This window comes from Leopardus geoffroyi, chromosome C1, assembly GCF_018350155.1.
Source record: "Leopardus geoffroyi isolate Oge1 chromosome C1, O.geoffroyi_Oge1_pat1.0, whole genome shotgun sequence".
NCBI lineage: Eukaryota > Metazoa > Chordata > Mammalia > Carnivora > Felidae > Leopardus > Leopardus geoffroyi.
The window spans coordinates 112,148,248-112,169,488 of record NC_059328.1 but is presented as its reverse complement, the minus strand read 5'-3'; positions in this window follow the sequence as shown (position 1 = coordinate 112,169,488).

Sequence of the window (21,241 nt, the reverse complement as noted above, 5' to 3'; positions counted from 1 at the left end):
ACCTAAACAAATAGTTTAAACTATAACAATTTTAGGGAAAAAATAGGAAAATATCATCTGAGCTTTGGGGTAAGCAAAAATTTCTTAGGAAAGACACAAAAATTACTAGCCAAGAAAGAAGAAAAAAGATAAATTGGAACTTCATCAAATTTCTAAAATTTCATTCATCTAATGATATCTTCAGAAAACGAAAATGCAAGCCATCGACTGTGAAAAATATTCAGAATACATATAAATTATTAAGAGTTTGTTTCCAGAATACATTTTTTAATCTCTCCAAATCAGTAATAAAAAACAGAACTCAATCAAAAAATACCCAAAACACTTGGATAGTTCAGAGAGGACAAAGAAATGGACAATAAACACATTTTAATGGTCAAGATCATTAGTATTCAAGGAAATGAAAATTGAAACCCCACTGAGATATCACTTCATACCTATTAGAATGGCCAAAATCACAAAAAGTGACAACATCCTACATTGGAGAGGAAGTGGACAACCAGAATGCTCACACACGGCGGGTAGGAATAAACAATGACACAATCACTTTGTAAATCAGTCTGTAAGTTTCTCTACATCTACACATCCTCTATGAAGCCACAATTCCACTCCTAGGTATGTACCAAAGAGAAAAAATATATATCTGCAAGAAGACCTGTAAAAGATTGTTGGTGGAAATTTTAATCATAGTACTCAAAAACTGGAAATAACTCATATATCTGCCAACCACAAAAGAGATTTAAGAGTGATACAGTCACATATACAACAATATGGATAAATCTCAAACATTTTATTTAATGAAGGAAGCAAGACACAAAAGAATATATACTGTAAGCTTCCATTTATATGAAGTTCAACGACAAGCAAAACTAATGTATGGTGATAGAGGTCAGAGGAGTGGTTGTCTATTGCAAGTGAAGATTGATGTGAAGGGGTCATGAGGGAACTTTCTGGGATGATGGAATTTTCTATATCTTGAAGTGTATGCATTTGTCACAACTCAGTGGGTTATACAATTATGATCTATGCAGTTCACAGGATATAAATTTCATCTCAATAAAAAAAAAAGTGCAGTGAGACTTCATTGTATTTATGCTGAAGAGGCAGTCATTTTCTCTGGAGCATAATATTCAAAATGACATAATAAGAGCCCCTAGATCCAGCCATGCCTAAAACCAATGCTACCTCTGGACATGAACCAATAAAGTTCCCTCTTTCCTTAAGCTACTTTGTGTTGAATTTCCGTCACTTACAATCAGATTCTAACATGGAAACTGGTTCCTAAAAGTGAAGTGCTACAAGTGACAGGCCCTAAGAATGGGGAACTGGGTGAATCTATGCAAGACGAGAGACCATGGGAATTCTTCCTTGTCCATATAGGAAGTTGAACAGTTCTTCTTGTTAGTCACAAAGCAGCAGATTAAACTTTTGCAGAATGTATCTTAAGACTTAGATCACTTGCCTAACACACATGGAGCTTTGGAGGACCTGGCTGAAGAATATCAGAATTTTAGAGTCTGTTGACTACTACTTGCTGCTTTCAGTGAGGTCTCCCCTGTCCCCTTCCTACACACACATGTGCAAAGACAAGATTTGATCAATCTAGCCCAGCTGAAAGCAGAAAGGAAATGTCAGAGGGCTTTCTGAAAGGTCCTTTTTGCTCACAGTCAATGACCCCAGATGGCTGACAATCATGCAATCATGTGCCTGGTAGATCTGCAAAAGTCAAATCCTCCATCCATAAATAATTTCAGGAAAAATCAAAGGCAAGAGGTAGAAAAGATCTGGGAATGAAGCCATCTGAGACCCAGGGAAAGTGAGGAACTGGGATAGAGATGACTTCTGGGTCCCCTGCACCCACTTGTAGCCTCCTTCCACTTCCCATCCCACCTTGCCATTTCCACATACTCTCACCATAGAGAGCCAGACAGTGGAGCAAGCCTAAGATCCAGAAAGGGGTCTATCCAGCAAAGTATTTTGGAGGGACTGGACTTTGTACCACCAGGTGTCTGTAAGAGACAAAAGCACTAAGGCTGAGTCCACGTTCAAGAAGCACAGCAATAAGGATCTCTGTGCTGGTAACCAGGCCACTGAGTTTCTAGAGTTGTAATACACTGGCAGCCAATGAAAGTCATCTAACAGAGTCATATTGCCAAGGAAACTCCAGTTCCCACAAATATAAGCCTGTGACTACTCAATCCTTAGAGCAAACTGGAGGTTGTGGGTCACAGGCCAGTAAGAACCAGGGGCTCAAGACAGTATCCTAGGAAGAGTCCCTAAAGCACTTAAGAGAGAAGTCTTTCCCAAGTGCCCAATAGTGAATTGAAATGTGGTCCCCAAAAGATATGTCCACGTCCTAATTCCTGGAACCTGTGAGTATTAACATTATTTGGAAGAAAGGCCTTTGCATATGTGGTTAAGAATCTTGAGATGAAGAGACCATCCTGGAGTATCTGGGTAGACCCTAAATCCAATGACAGATATCCTTATAAGAGACACACAAGGAGATAGACACAGAGGCACAGGAAATGTAGAGACTGAGAGATAGGAGTGATGTGGCCACAAGACAAAGAAACCAAGAAATACTGACAGCCACCAGGAGCTGGAAGAGGCCAGGAAGGCTTCTCTTCTCCAGCCTCCAGAGGGAGTGAGGCCCTCCTTATACCTTGATTTTGGATTTCTGGGCTCCAGAATTGTGAGAGAATAGATTTCTATCATGTTAAGCCACCTGGTTTATGGTAATTTGTTACAGTGCCCTAGGAAACTGATTAGTTCTCCAGCAGATATGGACAAGGAAGAGTCCTGAAAAGCAGGTTGAAACAACTGACTGGCTGGCCAAGGCACTCCCTCCATTACCAAGGTCAGGAGGTCTTGCTGGAACTATCCTACTACCCTCAGTGTTCCCCTGATGAGCCAAGAATGTCCAGGGATACCAGAGTCTGTCACCCAGACTAAAGTTCTTCCGTTCCTAGAGGCAGACTCGGTGAGTCCAGCCCTAACCTCACCATCACCTCAAAGAGCTGGCCAGAGCTCTTAAGTCAGAGCCACAGGCACTAGTGGCCTGTGATTAAGTACAAATCACTGACTAAGTCATCTATACGAGATACTTTTTTAAATGTGTAAAATATCCTAGAAATATTCATATACAATCCTTGCAGGCTCTGCCTTGATTTTGTTGTGAGCACACTTGCTATGACATCTGAGTTAAATTCTTCCTTCACAGGAAGACCTCTGGAGAGAAAGCCAGGAGACCCGGTATCCAGCATCTCTGTCAGTTCTCACTGTGCCCTCTCACCAGGTGTGAAACCAAGAGTGCAAATTAGATGTCCTCCATGCACTGGTTCCGCTGCATTCTGCAGCAACATTTCTGAGTGATCTCCTCACATCTGTGAACTCCACCTCCACACCTCACACAGGTGAGAATGACAACCCAAGCTCCAAAGGGATGAGAAAGAACCTAATTAGACATGCAAATAAAAGAGCCTGGACAATGGGGAGTTCTAATACGAAGTCATCACTATTGCTGAGGACAGGAGACAGGAAAGGACAGTAGGAATCTTGCTCCCCTCAGTGGAAATGGGAGGAGGGAGAGGACCTTTGCTTTTGCTAAGCAACACGGAAGCCTTGGAGATTACAGCTGGCTTATATGCAGCTTTCAGTTAGTGAGGAAGCAGATACAGGTGGGGCTGTGTGGTAGGACAGGCACTGGGCATGCATGAGTCACTTGAACGGCTTTTAAAAACATGGATTTCTAGGGCTCCCAGGTGGCTCAGTCAGTTAAGCATCTGACTTCAGCTCTGGTCATGATCTCATGGTTTGTGAGTTTGAGCCCCATGTCGGGCTCTGTGCTGACAGCTCAGAGCCTGGAGCCTGCTTCAGATTCTGTGTCTCCTTCTCTCTTTGTTCCTCTTCCACTTATGCTCTGTCTCTTTCTCTCAAAAAAAATAAATAAATAAATGTAAAAAATTAAAAAAAAAAACGAAAATAAAAACGCAGATTGCTGAGTCCTACCCTAGAGTGTTTGACCCAGTAGATCTAGGATGAGGACCAGGAAAATGCATTTTTAACAGGTTCCCAAGGGATGATAATGTTGGTGGTCCAGAGATCACACCTTAAGTATCACTGCCTGGATTATTACAGTCATTCAACCAGCATCTATTAGACACCTGTGAGGTGCCTGCCAGTTCTGTGGAATCAGAGTCGGGGTGCCTGCTCTGTGACCCAACTCTGCCGTTAATTAATTGTGTGTGACTCCTGACCTGTTTCTCATCTGTAAAATGGGTACATTTGAGATTTTTATGACAAAATCTCTGAAGACACAAAAGTACCATGCAAGGGAAACATCCAACTTAGTGTGTCCTTTCTACCGATTTTCCAGTGGAGCCTCCAGGAGCAACATTTTAGAAAATACATGAGGAAGACAGGGAATGCACACCTGTCTGCCCTGTGCTTGGGACTTCATATCCAGATACCACTACCCTGGGCACTTTCATTCATCCCACTGCATCCTCCAAAATTCTGTGAAGTCTGTATTGTGATACTATCTAACAGATAGGGAAAGTAAGACTTGGAGAGGTTGATTTTCTTGCTTCCTAGCTCAGAAATGACAAGATTGAGGTTTCACAAGCTTGTCAAGCTCCAAACCCCAAGTTCTTTCAGCTTCTCCATGCTTTATTTCATCTGTAAAATGTGGATAGTGTTGTCATCAGGCTTAAATGACATAGGGTATAAAACCTCCAGGGCTCTTCAGGATTCCTTATGAGTACTCACCACCCCACTTCTCTCTCTCTCCAACATTCTGTGGCCATAGCAGGTGATCCCTACAACACATCAATGCCATCATGGCATTCTAGAGCAGAAGATGACAAAAGGTGCTTCTGCTCAACAGATGGCTCTGGAGCCTCGGTGCCCAAGCCCAGTGAGTATTCTAGTGCATCATGTATTCAGTGGGCAGGGAAGACCATGAGAATGTGTTCCAGGCACTCAGAAGGGATTAATTCCTGGAGGGTGAGTGTGGCTGGGCTCTGTCAGAGAGGTGGAAATTAAGCAGTCCTAGAAAAGAGAGAAGGATGGTTCACAAGGGGACTGGAGAAGAAAGAGACAGAGGCAGGGGCCAGGAAGTGAGGATAGCAGAGCCATGGCATAGAGAAGTCATGAACTTGCTTAGCAGAAGGAACATCAGATGGACAAGAGATAGGATGTGAGAAGTCATAATTTAGGCAGTGATGCAGATTGAAGCTAATTTCATTGAAAATCTCAAGCTAGACATCATGGATACCGCTTCCTGATTTCCTTTGGTGGTGTTTGATTTTTAGTACCAGGGCAAAGCAATAACCCCTGGCAGAGAGAGCCCTAGGGACGCAGGAGCAGAGGCCATGCTTGCAGACCCCAGGGTGAGACAGAGAGGAGCTTCACCCTGCAGCTGCCTGCAGGTTGACTTAGTGCACTGGGTCATAGGGGAATAGGTTGCACTCTGGGCTTTCAAAGATCCTTCAAAGGTAAGAAAACCCATTTGGTATAAATAGATTTCAGGGAACAGAAGCAAACGGTGACAGCAGGACCAAGGTAGGTACAACAGACCAAATGGCCCCAAGCTGCACTCCCCTTTCTGCTGCTTTCCTGATGAGTCCCTCAAAGCTGGGGCTAAGAAAGGAGATGACACTCACCAGTAGTGGAGAGTGGAGGGGGAGGTGATGCTTTAGAGGACTGGGCCCCTGCTGTATCCCACAGTCAGATCTAGCTGGTCCCCCTCTTTGCCTCAAGAGCCCAAAAGACAGATCTGAGACTGATTCAACTCTGGGCCCCCTAAACCCCTTCCAATTGCCTACTGTGATATGTCTTACTGTAGAGGAGAGAGAGGTGCAGGAGGATCCACAAGAAAAGGACAAAACCATCTTTCCAGGTCTTGGCCTGATGCCATCTATCTCAGTCAGCTAGGGCTGCTATAACAAAAATACCACAGACAAGGTAGCTTATATTACAAACATTTACATCTCACAGTCTAGAGGCTGGGAAGTCTGAGATCAAGGTGCCAACAGCTTCACTGTGTGGTGAGGGCTCACTTGCTGGTTACAGACAGCTGCCTGCTTACTGTGTCCTCACATGGTGGAAAAAGGTAGCTCTAGTCCCTTTCTCTTCTTATAAGGGCACTAATTCCATCATTTGTTCATCTAGACACAATTATCTCCCAAAGTCTCCTCCTCCTAATACCCCACATTGGGGGCTAGGGCTTCAACACATTAATTTGAGGGGGATTTAAACACCATAACACCATCTCTGATGGTGTTCCAAAAACAAGTGAGCCTGACTGACTTCTGAAATCACTCACACCTCTTAGGAAATGCCAAAAGAGCAATGAAAAGAGAATTCCTGACTCAAAGGATCTCATCTTTTTAATGCTCTGTGGCCATGAAGACTGACAAGTCAGGGGCTGGAGACATGGGGCAGAGAGGGGCTACAAAGTCTCCAAGACATCACTAGGCTTTGCAAAGCACTCTCAGTGCCTCCCTAGGGGGCAAGATGAAATACGGTTCCTTCCCTCACAGCAAACTGCAATCTGGCTGGAAGGACAAGTCTAACTCACCCAACACTAGGAGAACCAGACAGGAGCGGCTTCTGGGAACACAGACGCCCAAGTGGTCCCATCCTGTTCAAGAACCAGAGCTCAAAAGCTACAAGTAACTGAAGGGGAATTTATTTTAATTGCTACCCTTAAAGAGGAGACTCTGAATGCAGCACATGTCACCCTTTCACTCTTAGTCCTCTCCTTCAGCCCCATCCCCAATCTCCTTCTCCCTTCCCTACTTCATCCCTTCTACTCCCATCTTCAGCATTGTTTTGCATGAATAAGACCTGCCCTTGCCCATGAGCCCATATTTTAAGACCTTCTCCCCACTCTCATGTTTCTGCATCACTGAAGCCACAAAATCTGATGGGAAGGAAAATCTGTACCTACAGAGCAGGGGAGGGAGCCGCTGAGCAGGTTGGCAGCCAGAGACCAGATTCTAAATTGCCTCCGAGGGCAGGAAAGAGCTGTAAGCCTGGGAATACCTGCAAGTTAATCAATTTTCCCCCAGCACAGATGGAGCTGTGGTTGTGCTGTTTGATTTCAAGGGCCTCAGACCCTAGACAATGAGGAAGTTGGCCTGGAGTGGCCTTGGAAGACAAGAAGCAGGGCAGTGAGGGAGGGAGAGAGAGAGTATTCCAGAAGGGGGGTGGTAAATGCAGCACACAGCTGTCCCCAAGATGGATGGAGCATGATGGCCTATTTATACACCCAGTGACAGGCAGCCTCCAGGGAAGGGCTATGTTTTGTGCAGTGATCAGTGCTTTGCTGAGGCAGCAGACATCATGCTTGCCTCCCTGGGCAGCCATTGCTAGGATCTCCCTGAGTGTGTAGCCAACAGGACTGCTGGGTGAGGTCAATATAAGCCCTAGTCCCTTCAGGGAGAATCAGCAGAGGGCAAGGATCCAACCCCAGGCCTGATGCTCTGGGGCTTCTCCTTGGACAGCAGGGAGTAGGTGAGTTATTCAGAGCACACCTTCAACTCAGGCATCTGGACTCTTCAGATGGAGCCCCTCCTGTATGCTGGGCCAAGGCATTTGTGCAAGGTGCCAAATCTCCATGAAGGTTCAGGAGCATGCCCCTGCCTGTGTGTGAGCCACTGAGGAAGGACCCAGCTGTGTCCCCAGGCACACCCTCTTGCAGTTTTCATAGGTGCTAATGAGAACGTCAACTTATCTACCACACAGTGTTCCACCCACACATGATTCAAGCGAAACCTCAGCCCTCCACTCTGGGACAAACACTGTGGCCCTCAACTAGAGGTCACTGATGTTTTGCTGGACAAATACCATGACTCTTTTCAAATATAAGTTGCAGCACCTCTTTCTAACTACTTATTTGAAGTTTGATCACTTATGACCACAGCCCTGTAATTTTTTCTGTGTTGAGAACAGAGACAATTGTCCCTGGGGCTAGCTGAAAACATCTCTTCCTCTTCCCTGCAGTAAGATTTCATAGCATCAAAGTCTAGATTTTAAATAAGTCTTTTCCCCATCATTCTCCAGCTGGCTCTCAGAGCCCTTCTGGCCATTATGTCCATCCTCTAAGTAAAAATCCCTCCAGCTGGCAGCTCTTGATTCACTGCAGGAGCCCCTCACCCTTCCTTGGCACTTAATTCTTCTATCCATCCTGCTCTGTTCAATCTATCATATCCTTGGACCTCAACCCAACCAGCCCATCCAGTCTCAAGCCTTTATACTGCAGATGAGCCCCATGTTGCAAAGTAACAGCCAGGAAGAACAGTCCTCTTCCCACTCCTACCTAACCCCAATCCTGATACATGCCCTGAACCTGCTCACATCCTCCATATTTGCTTTTTCCCTAAAGGTCTTATTCTACCAAGCTCTAGACCCTAGACTCAAACTCTAGGCCACTGCCTATCACTCAGTTCATCACCTGACCCTGCTCCTAGGACACTGGACATCACTTAGCTTTTTATCAACATTTATCCCTTTGACTGTGTCTGCTTGTGGCCACACCAGGGAACACTCTGGGCCCACATGCACAGCCCAGCCTGCTCTTCCACATGGCTGGTGTCCCCATCACATCAGATCCCAGACATTCTACCTTTGCTTGCAACAGCCTCCCATCATCCACTCACCACCTCCACTCCTAGCCATACCCCCTTCCTGAGCCCTTATCAGCCCTCCCCTTCCTCACTGATCATCTCAGGAATGATTTGGAAAACAGATGGCAGGAGACAGACTGAGTGTCATGGCAGTGTCTGCACATTAACTGTCTTGTATACACCAAACCAGTGCACTTTGGTAAGGGAAGCCGAATTGGGCAAACCCAGGATTGCCTGGATTGGCTGTGTTCACAGCACAAAGTGTTCCCATATTCTGGGATAGTAGCAGTGGTTGGCATTTATTGAGCATGGATCCTATGCCAGAATAGCACAATATGCTTTATACACAACATTTCATTTCATCCTCACCACCATCATATGAGGTTCATTTCCCATGAGCCTCATAGAAAATAGAAGCTTATGCCAATTGAATAGTTAGCTGGCATCACACAGCCAGAGCTTATTTCTAGCTCAGTTCTGTACAGGCCAAGGCCTGGGCTCTTGATCATTAATGTATAGGGTCTCATTTGATATTTATAACATCCTCCCGAAGGGTAGGTGGTTTACTTATTTTTTTTTTCAACAAGTACTTGTTTAGCACCTACAATGTGTGTGTCACTGTGCTTGTGTTAAAAGTTAGGGATGGAACAAATCAACCTCCCACCTTCCATGCTGTCCAGATTGCTTAGTCCAGAGGAGCTTGTATGTCAAGGTACAACTAAGAAACAAGTAAACTAGTAGATGATACAACCTCCAGAGTCATGAAGAAAATAAAATCTGATGGAGATGGGAAGAAGAGAGGAACTCTTTAAGAAGGGTGGTGAGTGAAGGCCTGTCCAAGCAAAAATACTTCAGCAGACATACACATATTTCTGGGGGAAGATATTCAGTCATTCTTATGTGCAGAATCTTATGTGCATTCCCCTTGTACAAAATCCCCAAGGCAGGGAGTCTTAGCACATTAGGGAAACAAAATGAATCCCCTTAATGTGGGGATTAAGGGTGGAATTGTAAAAGATGATGGCCAAGAAGTAGACAGGGTGGGACATTGGAGGTCTGGTAGAATTTAGTAATGTTCGATTTTTCCAGTGGAGTAAATAGGACACTGGTACTAACTGCTTTCTATTTTTAAAGATCCCTCTGATCATCTTGTAAGATGTAAATCAGTTTGCAGACAGGGGTAAATAAGAGGGACCCTGTAAGTAAGATTGGAGATCTGGTTTGCAGGAAAGGCCCACAGGCCTGTGGTTCCTTACATATGGAAAGCGAGAAGAGAGAAATGGAGGGAAACAAAAGGTAACCCCCCCAGACTGAGGGTTCGAGACACGAAAGGATGGAGTTAACAGAGACAGGTAAAAACAGAAAATCAGCAAGTTGTAGGAGGGGGGGATGGGGTTAAAATCTGAAGTCACATTTGCGAGCATGTTAAGTTTGGAGTGCCTATCAAACAATGAATGGAAAGAAAGTACAGGTCCATGCAGCCTTTTCTGCAATTCAGAAATCTACAACACTCAGAAAACAAAAGGTGCTTCATAACTCATTCTGTGAATTCTGTCAGTGAATGTCAGCGAATTCTTACATGATATGAAATGAGGCAACTTACACATTTTTTCATCCTTTTTAGGTTGATTATTCACATTTTTCACTGCAGAAATATCAATGTTTGATTATGGGATACAGCAATCCATCCTACTGGATGTAATGCCTTTCTACAATTTAAAAATTCTACAATTTAAAAATTCTGGATTCCAAAACACACCTGGTGCCGAGTTTGGGGTAAGGCATTGTATACCTGAATGTAGCTAGAAATATGAGCCTAGAGCTCAAGAGAGAGGCTAGCGACTCAGGACTCAAGATACAGATTTGAGGACCATCATCACAAAGATGGTATTTAGAGCTTGGAGACTAGACCTCACCTTGGGAGACACCATACACAGAGAAAAGGCAGAGGGTGGGACCTGGGGTCATGCAAAAGAAGTACAGATTCTTATCTGAAATTTACAAAAATGGACCCTGAGGCTCACGGAGGGGAAGTGCTTTGCTGAAGGCAGCATAGCTGTGAAACAGCTAACGCTCACCAGCAGGCTCCAAGTTCTGGGTTCTACACCTGCTTGGGAGATGTTGAGAGATTGGAACTGATATACAGTCTGTGGCACTAAAACCAGGTGAAATGAACTGTCCCCTGTGGGATGATCCCATTTTATCTTGGAGCATAGCAGCTCCAAGTTCTAAATTCTGAAATGATTCAGCCGCTGCACAATCCTAGGTACAGCAGCCCCTGCCGCCCAAACATTGCTCATTCCTTCCTTCTTTTTGGGCATCATGCATCTCAAGGAGTTGTAATTAGCTACTTAAGGCTTGTTACCCCCACCCATTGTGAGCTAAATGAGGGCTGGAATTGTATCTTAATTATTTTTGCATTTCTTCATTCCAGGCACATAGTAGGAACTCAGTAAATATGGGTTGAAGTGTCCTGAAATCCAACAGGTATTAAACTAAATATAGGGACTCCCGGGACCATATCAGAGAAGTTTGATAGACAGGAACAAGCACAAATGAAGCTGACCCCTGCCAAGCCTTTCCCTCCCCAAGTGTTATTAAATGAGCCAAAGACAGCTTCTGTATCTTGGCCCCTATGTTGTTTACTTCCTTACAGCATGCTGAGACCTGTTGTCTCAAAAGCCCACCAGAGCCAAACTCAATTTTTTATACATCCAGTTGTTTTAAACATGATCCAAGTAAGCAGATTGTTAGCTCTTCAGAGCCTGCCTGTTTTGCACACTCTACAAAATGGTACCCAATCTCTGCTAGTCAGAGATAAGATAAACTCCACAGCTATAAAAACCCCAAGTTGTTGCTGCCCTTTGCAGCCCTCTGATTTACCAGACTGCTAAGCAGCACCACCAAGACACACATGCCTGTCTCTGACCTCTCTCTCTCCCCAAGAGTTCCCATGCCCTCTTGCTATTCCAGGTGGTGGCCTTGAACCATAGCCTCTAGGTGGTCTCATGCTACCAGGGACTTCCTCAAAGTCAAAGGACACTGTCAGTGTTTTCCAATCAAGCTTGTGTATGCTACTGCCACCTCGTGGTCATACCTTTCTCCTTGATCAGTCCCCAAATCCCTCAGAACCCCTATATTAAGGCTGCCAGTTGCCTCACCCTCCTTTGGAACTGCTGGGATCAGAAGCTAACGCTGCAGCAGGGAGAAGATCTCACAGCATCTATTTTCTAAGAGCTCTCATGACTCTTCAATACCCCCAAAAATGCTATGCTTTCTCTATAGATGAGAATTATATATATATATAGAGAGAGAGAGAGAGAGAGAGAGAGAAACTGCCACATGCCAAGCTCTGACCTAAGACCTTGAGGAGCCCCAGTCCAGTAGGAGAGACTGACATTTAAACAAATTCTTTCAATGCATGATGCTTGGATCCTAATGGGTGTCTGAACAGAGCTTTGGAGTAGAAGCAAGTATGTGTCAGACAGATATGACAGGGAAAGGTGGTCCAACATGCAGGACCCAGGTGCAGCCTGACAGGTTTAGAAAGCTCTAGGTGGTTTGTATTAGCTAGAGTAGGACACGGGATGGGAGTGTGTGGTGAGAATGCCATGCATGAGAGTCCCCAAGTCATGGAGAACAGCATCATCCAGGTCTGGAACTGGAGCTTCTGAAGGTCTCCAGCAAGGGAAACAATGACAATATGCGTGTTGAAGGCTGGGGAATGGTGTGGTTGGTCAGTACTTCATAAGGCTCACTGTGGGACCCCATTTGCATGGTGATGTCATGTCCACCATCTCTCCAAGATTGGGGCCTCTGTGACTTTCCCAGGCCTTGAGAAAGGGACAGGTCTGACCTCTACGGCCCTAGGATGCTCTGCAGGGCCCACCATCTGGCTCTCTCTCAACACATGACCAGCCTGTGGGGTGGCTTAAAATAATCCAGGCTTGGACACTCTCGCTGCTGCTGGGAAAGGAAGGGCAAGCTAGAGTAGATGAGCTTGGGGAGCCCCCAGGTCCCAGCTGTGCAAGCATGACCCAATTTTCAAGGCAGGTAATTTCCATGAAAGGTGGCTTCCTGGTGTTCAGGGACCAATGCTTGACCTACTTCTCCCTCAACCCCTCCCACAAAATGGGGATATTTCAGTAGAGAGTGTTCCACTCTTCCCATGATTTTATTAAGACAATTAGTTGCATATCTTATTCTTGTCTGTTCTCTCAGGTCCTTGGCCTTAGGGCCACTTCTGTGTCCTGTCCTGATGGAAAACAAAGGCCAAGTCACCCAACCAGTCATGGGTCACTTTTGTGGGCTAGCCTTTCCATGGATGACAGTCACCCTACCCTGGTCTAAGTAAGGATGTGACTGAAGGAAGTAAAGGAGAAAGTTGTGTATTGTAGTAATCAAGATAGACAGAGGTCATGGAGGGACATTATCTTCCACTGTCCACCTCCCCAGCAAACCTCCAAGAGAAACTCTCAAAGCCTGGGAACACCCCTAGAGATAAAGCCTGGCACCTGACTAACCGGCCAGAGACCCAGTGGGATGGAAGCTTCAGGGCAATTCTAGGGCTACCCACAGAAGAATCCTATCATAGGGAATCAGTGCTGAGAGGGCTTGATGAGGGCCCCAAGTTTGGGGGCTGAATACGGACATGGGAACTAGAACTAACTTCTTATTTGAAGATTTCTGAAGGCAAATACTTATTGATGCATATAATGATGGTGGGAATGAGGGATCTGAAGAGGACGTACAGAGCACACACACCACCCCAGATCTCTGTCTTCCTTGGGAGGCGGAGAAGAGGACTTGGAAGCTCCCAGAGTTCACGTGGGGGAATCTCGGGGGATAGGGGAGGAGGAGACAAGAGCCATGAGGAATTCCAGGTGGCTGATGGCCCAGGCAGGTGAGATCCCACCCAGGAGGTGTTTGGGATTCAGACCTTGGCATGAGTGAAAGGAAGTGTGGCTTTCCCTCTTAAGGTATCCCCAAGATGGAGAGGACTAAAGAAAAGCAGATACCCTCCCTAGGAAATCCCACACACCATACATGCAAAATCCACCACAGCTCTGGAGTCCACAAGTAAAAGATGAAACCAGAACAACATGAGCCAGCCTGGAATTAGTCCCCACCAACAGGTACCCCACCCCATGAGAGTACTCTGGCCATCTCTCCTGTTGCAACATATGGATCACTCATGTTTCAGCATGGCTGAGAAGTAAGGCACTGTCTAGCCCTTTGTTCTGGACTATCTTTCCAAAAATGTTTAGATAGGACACAGCCTTGAAAGGTAGAAAACCCCCAAAGCAAAAGGCAGGCATGCTTACTGTCCAATGAAATCAAGAGAATATCTTATTCTAGAGCAGAAGGCAGTCGCACTTACTCCCCATTATAGATTTGGATTCCTTAAGCTCAGGATTCCTCTCCTATATGGCAGCCCATGGTGTACACAGGTGTTATCTGGTCCTCTTGCCCATGTCCCATGAGAACTGAGACTCAGAGAACAGGCACACAGTGCTGATACTCTGATTATTGCCATTGTGGTCAGTGATAAACTGTCCTTTGTGTCAGAACCAGGAATCTCATACTGGCATCCACAAAACTCTCAAACTAGTATGTGAACTTGTAATTAGGACAAAATCTCAAACCTTCAGAATTCTTAACACTAGCCCTTTCCCCAACACCAAAGGTGTTATTGATAAGAGGTGCCATCTCAGAATCAGACACCCCCATGCAGTAGACGGAGAAGAGAAACAAGTGAGCGGAACTCCCCTGCCCACCCCATCCCTGCACTCAGGCCTGGTGACTCTGGGAGGATCAGAGAGGTGGGCACTGAGATAGAGCTCAGACTGGACTTGTAAACTGTTCTCATTATTGTAAACCATGGTAGTGACCAGAAATCTAAAAGGCCCACTTGAACTGTCACTAGGGGCTAGAAAAAAGGGGTCTGACGGTGCTTGGCTGAAGTGAGTGATGCAAAGGGGAAGAATCTGCTCCTGTTGATACTTGGCTGAGCTGAGCTGAGGTGTCACATTCACAGACTTGCTGTCAGGACTCAGACCACATCTTTCACTTCTAAAGAAGTCCTGAAGATCTACTAGGTTTCCGTGTGTCCTCCTCACAGCCATGTTCTAGAACAACCCCTGATACTCAGCCTCAGCTATTTTCTTTGCCCCTTTTCCTCCACCATGGAAACCCCTCCATTCTGCCCTGTTTCTCCATGAAGCCCCCTGCACAATGATGAAGCCCTTAAGCCTCCCTCCCTGAGGAGTTAATGCCCCCTAGAAGGCAGCCCTCATCCAGCACCAGGAGTTGCTGACTCTATACCCCAGCTCCCTGGGCCCCAGTATGGGATAATTCTGAGGGTTGTCTTCTGCACTAGCTCCCAAGTTTCCCAAATGGGAACAAATCCAAATGCTCACAATACTAACTTACTCAATAACCAAGGCTTCCTTCCTTTCCTGGTCTCACCTCACCACTTCCTACTAGTGTTGCTTGGGCTCACTTCTCAAAGAAACCAATGGTTGCCTCAGGGTCTGCTTCTTTGGAACCCAAACAAAGGCAATCTGTCCCCCCCCCCCACTCCCACTCAAATGCAGCATGAGACATGCTGCCTTACCTACCTTCCCTCTGAACCCCTACATCCCCACCTTCCTTAGTTCGAAGGAGTTTCCACTGGCAGCCCATACTAATCACCCCCACCCCCGCACCACAGCTTCTGTGGACAGATGAGGAAACTGAGGCACAGAAAGATTTAATGACCATGTGAAGTCAGAACCAAGCTCTGTGTGTCAGTCAGAGCCACCCCCACTGCACCACCATCTGCCCTTCCCTCACTACAAGGGCAGAAAGATTAGTTGGGATTTCTAGGACACGATTATATTTCGCTTTCCTTGGACAATGCCCTCTCCACCAGCGCCTTTTGGTTCCTGAATAAAACGCTCAATACTCCTCCCTCCTTCTCTCCCTGCTTGTTCCATCATCCCAGGCCCTAGACAGTGTATTGAGGATTTCCAGGTAGACATCCCTGTGGAGGCACCTCCACGTGCAATGTGCCAAGGGTTTCAATGGCATCCACCCTTCCTGCCCACTATGTCAACCGTAATTATGCCTGGCTGGCATTTATGGACACAAATCAAGACTGGAGCAGGATCTTTCTCCCCTCCTATCACCCCTGGCACCTTATAAATCTCTCATCTAATTTGTTTTTAACTTGAATTTCACTTTGTTGTTTTCAGCCCTTTTGCGTAACCTCTGAGATTCCACCAAATTCCTTCCTTTATTCTCACTGGTGTTCATGCTCCCTCCCAATTTAATATTCTCTTTGAATTTAATTAGCATGCTATTTATCCAAATCATTACAAAGGCTGACAGGAGAGCCCAAGGTGAAGGCTGATGGCTCCCACATCTTCCCCTGCCCAACACACACACACACACACACACACACACACACACCCCAGATGCATGACTGCTTCACGTGCATTGCTCTGCTGACTGCTTCGGGCAAGATGTTCAGACTGTCTGCACTGCATTCCTGCTCCACTTCAGCACATAAGGTTTAACCTCTCTGAACCTCAGGCTTTTTATCAGTGAAATAAGGACAATGGCAGCTACACTTCAGCTTCATGTGTGCATAGGGGAAATGGGGGGATGAGATGAAAAAACAATTAGCCTGCAGCCTGGCACAGAGTGGATACTCACAAAATTTTACTCTTTCTCCCCACCCCTCTGAATCAAGAACAAAAGTTCACTGTGGGCCTGGGCATGTCTTTTCACATCTCTATGGCAAACGTGGTGAAGGAGATTATTGTAAAGATATGATTTTGTCACGCCCCTTCCAAAACTGTAGCCTTCAAGCATTCATTTCTGGGCACCAGGTATGAAGCAAACCCTGAGCAGGCACACATAGAGTTTTAAATTGGGGAAGGAGCTGGACCAGTCATCTTGGACTATACAATGGAAGCTGGCTATCGAACGTATTAGAGCAGAAAGGAAGGAGCAGAAAGGAATGGATCCAACATTGTGAGGGTGCATCCCAGCCTAGTCCGTATCTCCAGATATGGCCAAATGTCCCCTGGAGGACATAATAACCCAGCTAAGAACCACAGAGTTAATGAATCAGATGATGAGAAAATGAAGAGCTCTTGGCCATCCTAAGGGAGAAGCAGGCCTTGTGTGATGCTGAGCAGACCCAGATGGGAGTCAGCTAGCAGTCAGAAGACCCTGGAACATCTTTGTTAGGAGGCAGAAATGAAGGCACTGTCACTGCTTTTCCCCACTCGTCAAATGACCTATCCATAGCAAATTTGCAAAGTGTGACACTTTGAGCAGCAACAAATGGCTGATCAGGGATCCAGCCCAGTGCTGTGAGCTCTGTCACTGTTCCAAGCCACTGCCTGACTTACACCCAGGCCAGAAACAATTCACTACTTCTCCTTAAAAGAGCAATTTCCCCTCAGAGTGATGGATGGCCTGCCACTCACCAGCCACAAACCAACCCTATTTCTCACCCTTCACGCAGCTGCACCACTCCAGGGCTTTACGGTAAATTAATCAACAATCGAGAGCAGGTTGTGGAAGGACGCAGGGTGGGCAGAACAAATCTCCAAATTCAAAGAGACAAGGCCCATCAAATTATGTCTCCAGCCTCTGCCCTGCCCCCATCGCCTGGCTAGCTGCTGTCTAATTAAAAAAGGTAGAGACAAACAAGCCTTGTGAACTGGGGACTTGGGAGTCACAGGGACATATCCCCAACTAGAGTTGGCCTTTATGCTGGTCCTCAAAGATTCTTGTAAAGACGAGTATGGAAACCACAATAAGATACCATTTAACACCTTCCAGACTGGCAAAAATTAATAAGTTTGCCAATACAAAGTTGATGAGAATTTGGAAGCAATGTAAGCTGGTAGAAGCTCTGTGGCAAACAATGTGTTACTGCCCTGTGACCTGGATGCCATTCCTGGATACAGAACAGTAACCCACAGAAACGTGTATACAGGTGTACCAGGAGACATACGCAGAAATGCCCATAGCAACACAAAAAGAGGAAAATAAACATAGTAAAGATGCAAGGGGAACAACTCAAATATCCATCAAAAATAGAATGAAGAAAGAGAATATCTATAAATAGATAAATTTCATAAATGCAATATTAAATGCAAAAAAAGCAGGTCAAAGGAAATACACAAAGAATGATTCCACCTGAGATACATCTCAAAAATTGGCAAAGGAGATATATTCACATGTGGTAAAACTATTAAAATAAAAGAGTAAAGGATTAATAAACTCAATTTCAAAAGAGTGAGTGCAGTCAAGAAAGATGTACCCAGGGGGCTGCAGGGTTAGTGGTAACATTGTATTTTTTAAGTTGAGTGGTGGATACACAGGTGTTCACTGTATTATTGTCACTACTCAAATCATATGTGCAGGTATTACTATATATCTACTCATATGATTGAAACATATTTCCTAATGAAAAGATTAAGGAGCATGAGATATTCTATCTCTGCAGGATAGAGTTTCACATTTAAGAATGGAATGGCTGGGTCATACAGCATGTGGCATCCAAGTCACCAAACAGTAACACATCCTTTTCCACAGAGATCCTACCGACTCCTACCAGCACAACCCCTAGCAGTAAACAAGAGCTCTTGTGGCTCCATATTCCCATCAACTTTTGTGTTGTCAGCCTCCTTTAAACAGTAAAGAGGAACGTTTAACTTATTCAGTCAATTTCTAGATGAGGTCAGAACTCCCCCAAAAGAAGCATGCCCTGTAAAAGTCAGGCATGCCCTCCCTATAACCAAGACCCAATGACTGCTCTTGTACTTGATCATCCAGTCAGCTAGGGGGCACCCTCAGGAGGCAAAAAAGATCTGAAACCAAATGAAATGGGGAGGGGACTCCTCTGAGTCACTGTGCTGCCTCTTAACCTCCTTCACAGAAGGCTTAGGGCTTCATAGCCCCAAAGAGCACGAACTACTTGTCGGGCAAGAACCCTGCAAAGGAAGCTTTATTATTCCCATTTTACAGATGATGAAATGGAGGCTCAGAAAGTTAATCTTACTTGCTCAAGGTTACATAACAACCAAAAAGTTTAGACAGATCTCAAGCTCTGTCTGATGCTAAATCTTGACCTCTTTCTCATAAAACAGGCTGAGGCTGCCTTTTGAGAATCTACCCCCACCCCTCTCCCACTGCAGAAGTACCTATGGAGAAACAAACACAAACACCCTTTCCTCAAAGACTGTTTCACAGAAGGTGCCGGGCCAGCAACATAACTTGGCAGTCTCCAGTTTGTCATCAGTAAGAAATGATAGCAGAGGAAGGATACAAGGGAATTGTACCTGTTTCTACTCAGCAAACAAAACAAAATTTTTTACTTTACAAGCAAGAGAAATGAAAGGGGGCAAACATCCCAGGGGCTACAGCAGCCACCTGGGAGTGACACTGGTGGGTGCTTCTCATGGGGCAGAGTACTGTCATAATCACCTGGTGAGCAGCAAGCACCCAAAGGAGACCCACGCCAGAGTTGCTATGCTCATTGGCCTCCTTGGTCATGCTCTCCACCTTTCCACATCAATAATCCCAGACACAGCCAACCACAGCACTGCTCTCACCAAATGGGAGGCGAGACTGCATCTTCTTTGGCTTTATATGAGATTCGCACTATGGTGTATAAGGTCCTCCTCAATCTCTCTCATCTCAGTTCCTGCCACATGGATGTCCAGGGAAAGGGCTGTAGGCAGAATAAACAGATGCCACTCTCCAGCACATCTGAGAAATGGAAAGGGAGCACTGTGGCTGGAGCGAGTGTGTGGATGAAGACAGAGGTAAAGAGGGCAAGACTGGCAGGTTTTGTTTTTTAATCTGAATAAAATGGAGAACCATGCCATCAGGCAATCATGCAATCATGGTTTGAGCAAAATAATCAGATGGTCTGGCTTCCATTTTCAAAGATCCCTCTGCTACTGTGTGAAGAATGCACTGCAGAGGGACAAGAGTAGAGGCAGAGATAAGCTTGTTCAGCAAACAAGGTGGGAGCTGACAATAGGAGAGACCTGGTCATAGAAGCAGATGCTGCATTTATTTTGGAAGGTGGAGTCAGTAAGTTTCCCAGATAGACTGGATGAGAAGTGTAAAAGAAAGACTAGGGTCAGGATGATTCCAGAACTTTTGACTTGAACAACTGAGAAAAAGTAGTTGTTGGTCACTGAATGGGAAGGTAAGTCAAGCAGGTCATTTGGAGTTTTTAGGACAGGCAAAGATTGGAGTTCAAGTATAGGTATGTGGGATTTCAGATGCCAATCAACCATTCAAGAAGAGATATAGAGTCTGCAGTTGCTGAATACAGAGAAATAAACTTTAAGAGACAAGTCAAGACTGAGTTATAAATTTGGGAGTTGTCAGAATGTGTATAGTATCTACATTCAGGAGACCGAGAACAATACCAAGGAAGAAAATACTAACAGAGCATAAGAGAAGACCAAGAACTGAACACTGAGACCCTCCGACTTTGAGTTCTGAAGAGGAGGAAACAACAAAAGATGGAGGCAATCCAACAGTAATTTAATGGCTGCATACCTATGTGCATGCATGCACACGTGTGTGCATACACATGTACATATGCTTACACATGCACATGTGTGCATGTATGCATATACTTACATACATATACAGGCACACACATAGTTTCACAATCTCTAGAAAGATATAACATAATCCAAAGTCTTTGCAAAATATCACCCACAACATCCATCATGTTAAAAAAAAAATTGCTGGATGTTCAAAGAAACAAGAAAATGTACCCATAATCAAGTAGAAACAAGTCAATAATGTCAACTCACACATCACTCAAATTCTGCAATTAGAAGACAGTGACAGTTTAAAAAAAAACTATTTTAAGTGAAACGCCTGGGTGGCTCAGTGGGTTAAGCATCCAACTTTAGCTAAGGTCATGATCTCATGATTCACAAATTCAAACCTCACATCAGGCTCTCTGCTGTCAGCACAGAACTGGCTTTGAATCTTCGGTCCCTATCTCTCTCTCTGCCTCTCCCTACCCTGTGCTACCTCTCTCTCTCTCTCTCCCTCTCTCTTTCTCAAAATTACCAAATAAACATTTAAAAAAACTATTTTAAATAAAGAAATGAGAAGAAAAAATGGATAGAATGGGTAAAGATATGAAGAATCTCAGGAGAGAAATTTCAACCATAAAAAGAGAACCAAATTGGAATTCTAAAAACGAAAAACACAGCATCTAAGTGAAAAAATGTATTAGATGAGTCAATCTTGGACTACACTCAATGGAGAACGATTTGTGGATTCAAGGCATATTAAAAGAAATTATCCAAGCTAAAACACACAGAGAAAATAAAAAAAAATTAAAAAACAAAAAACAGTGTCTGAGAGATTTGAGGGGCCAAGAAGGCAGAACAGCATGGAAGGTTTTTTTGTGTCTCTCATCCCTGAAATGCAGCCAGATCAACACTAAACCATCTTGCACACCTAGAAATTGATTTGAGGATAACACAACAATCTGCACAAAATGAACTATAGAACTCGGCAGGTACACAGCGCACAGAGATGAATGGGGGAGAGAGAAGTTGCGG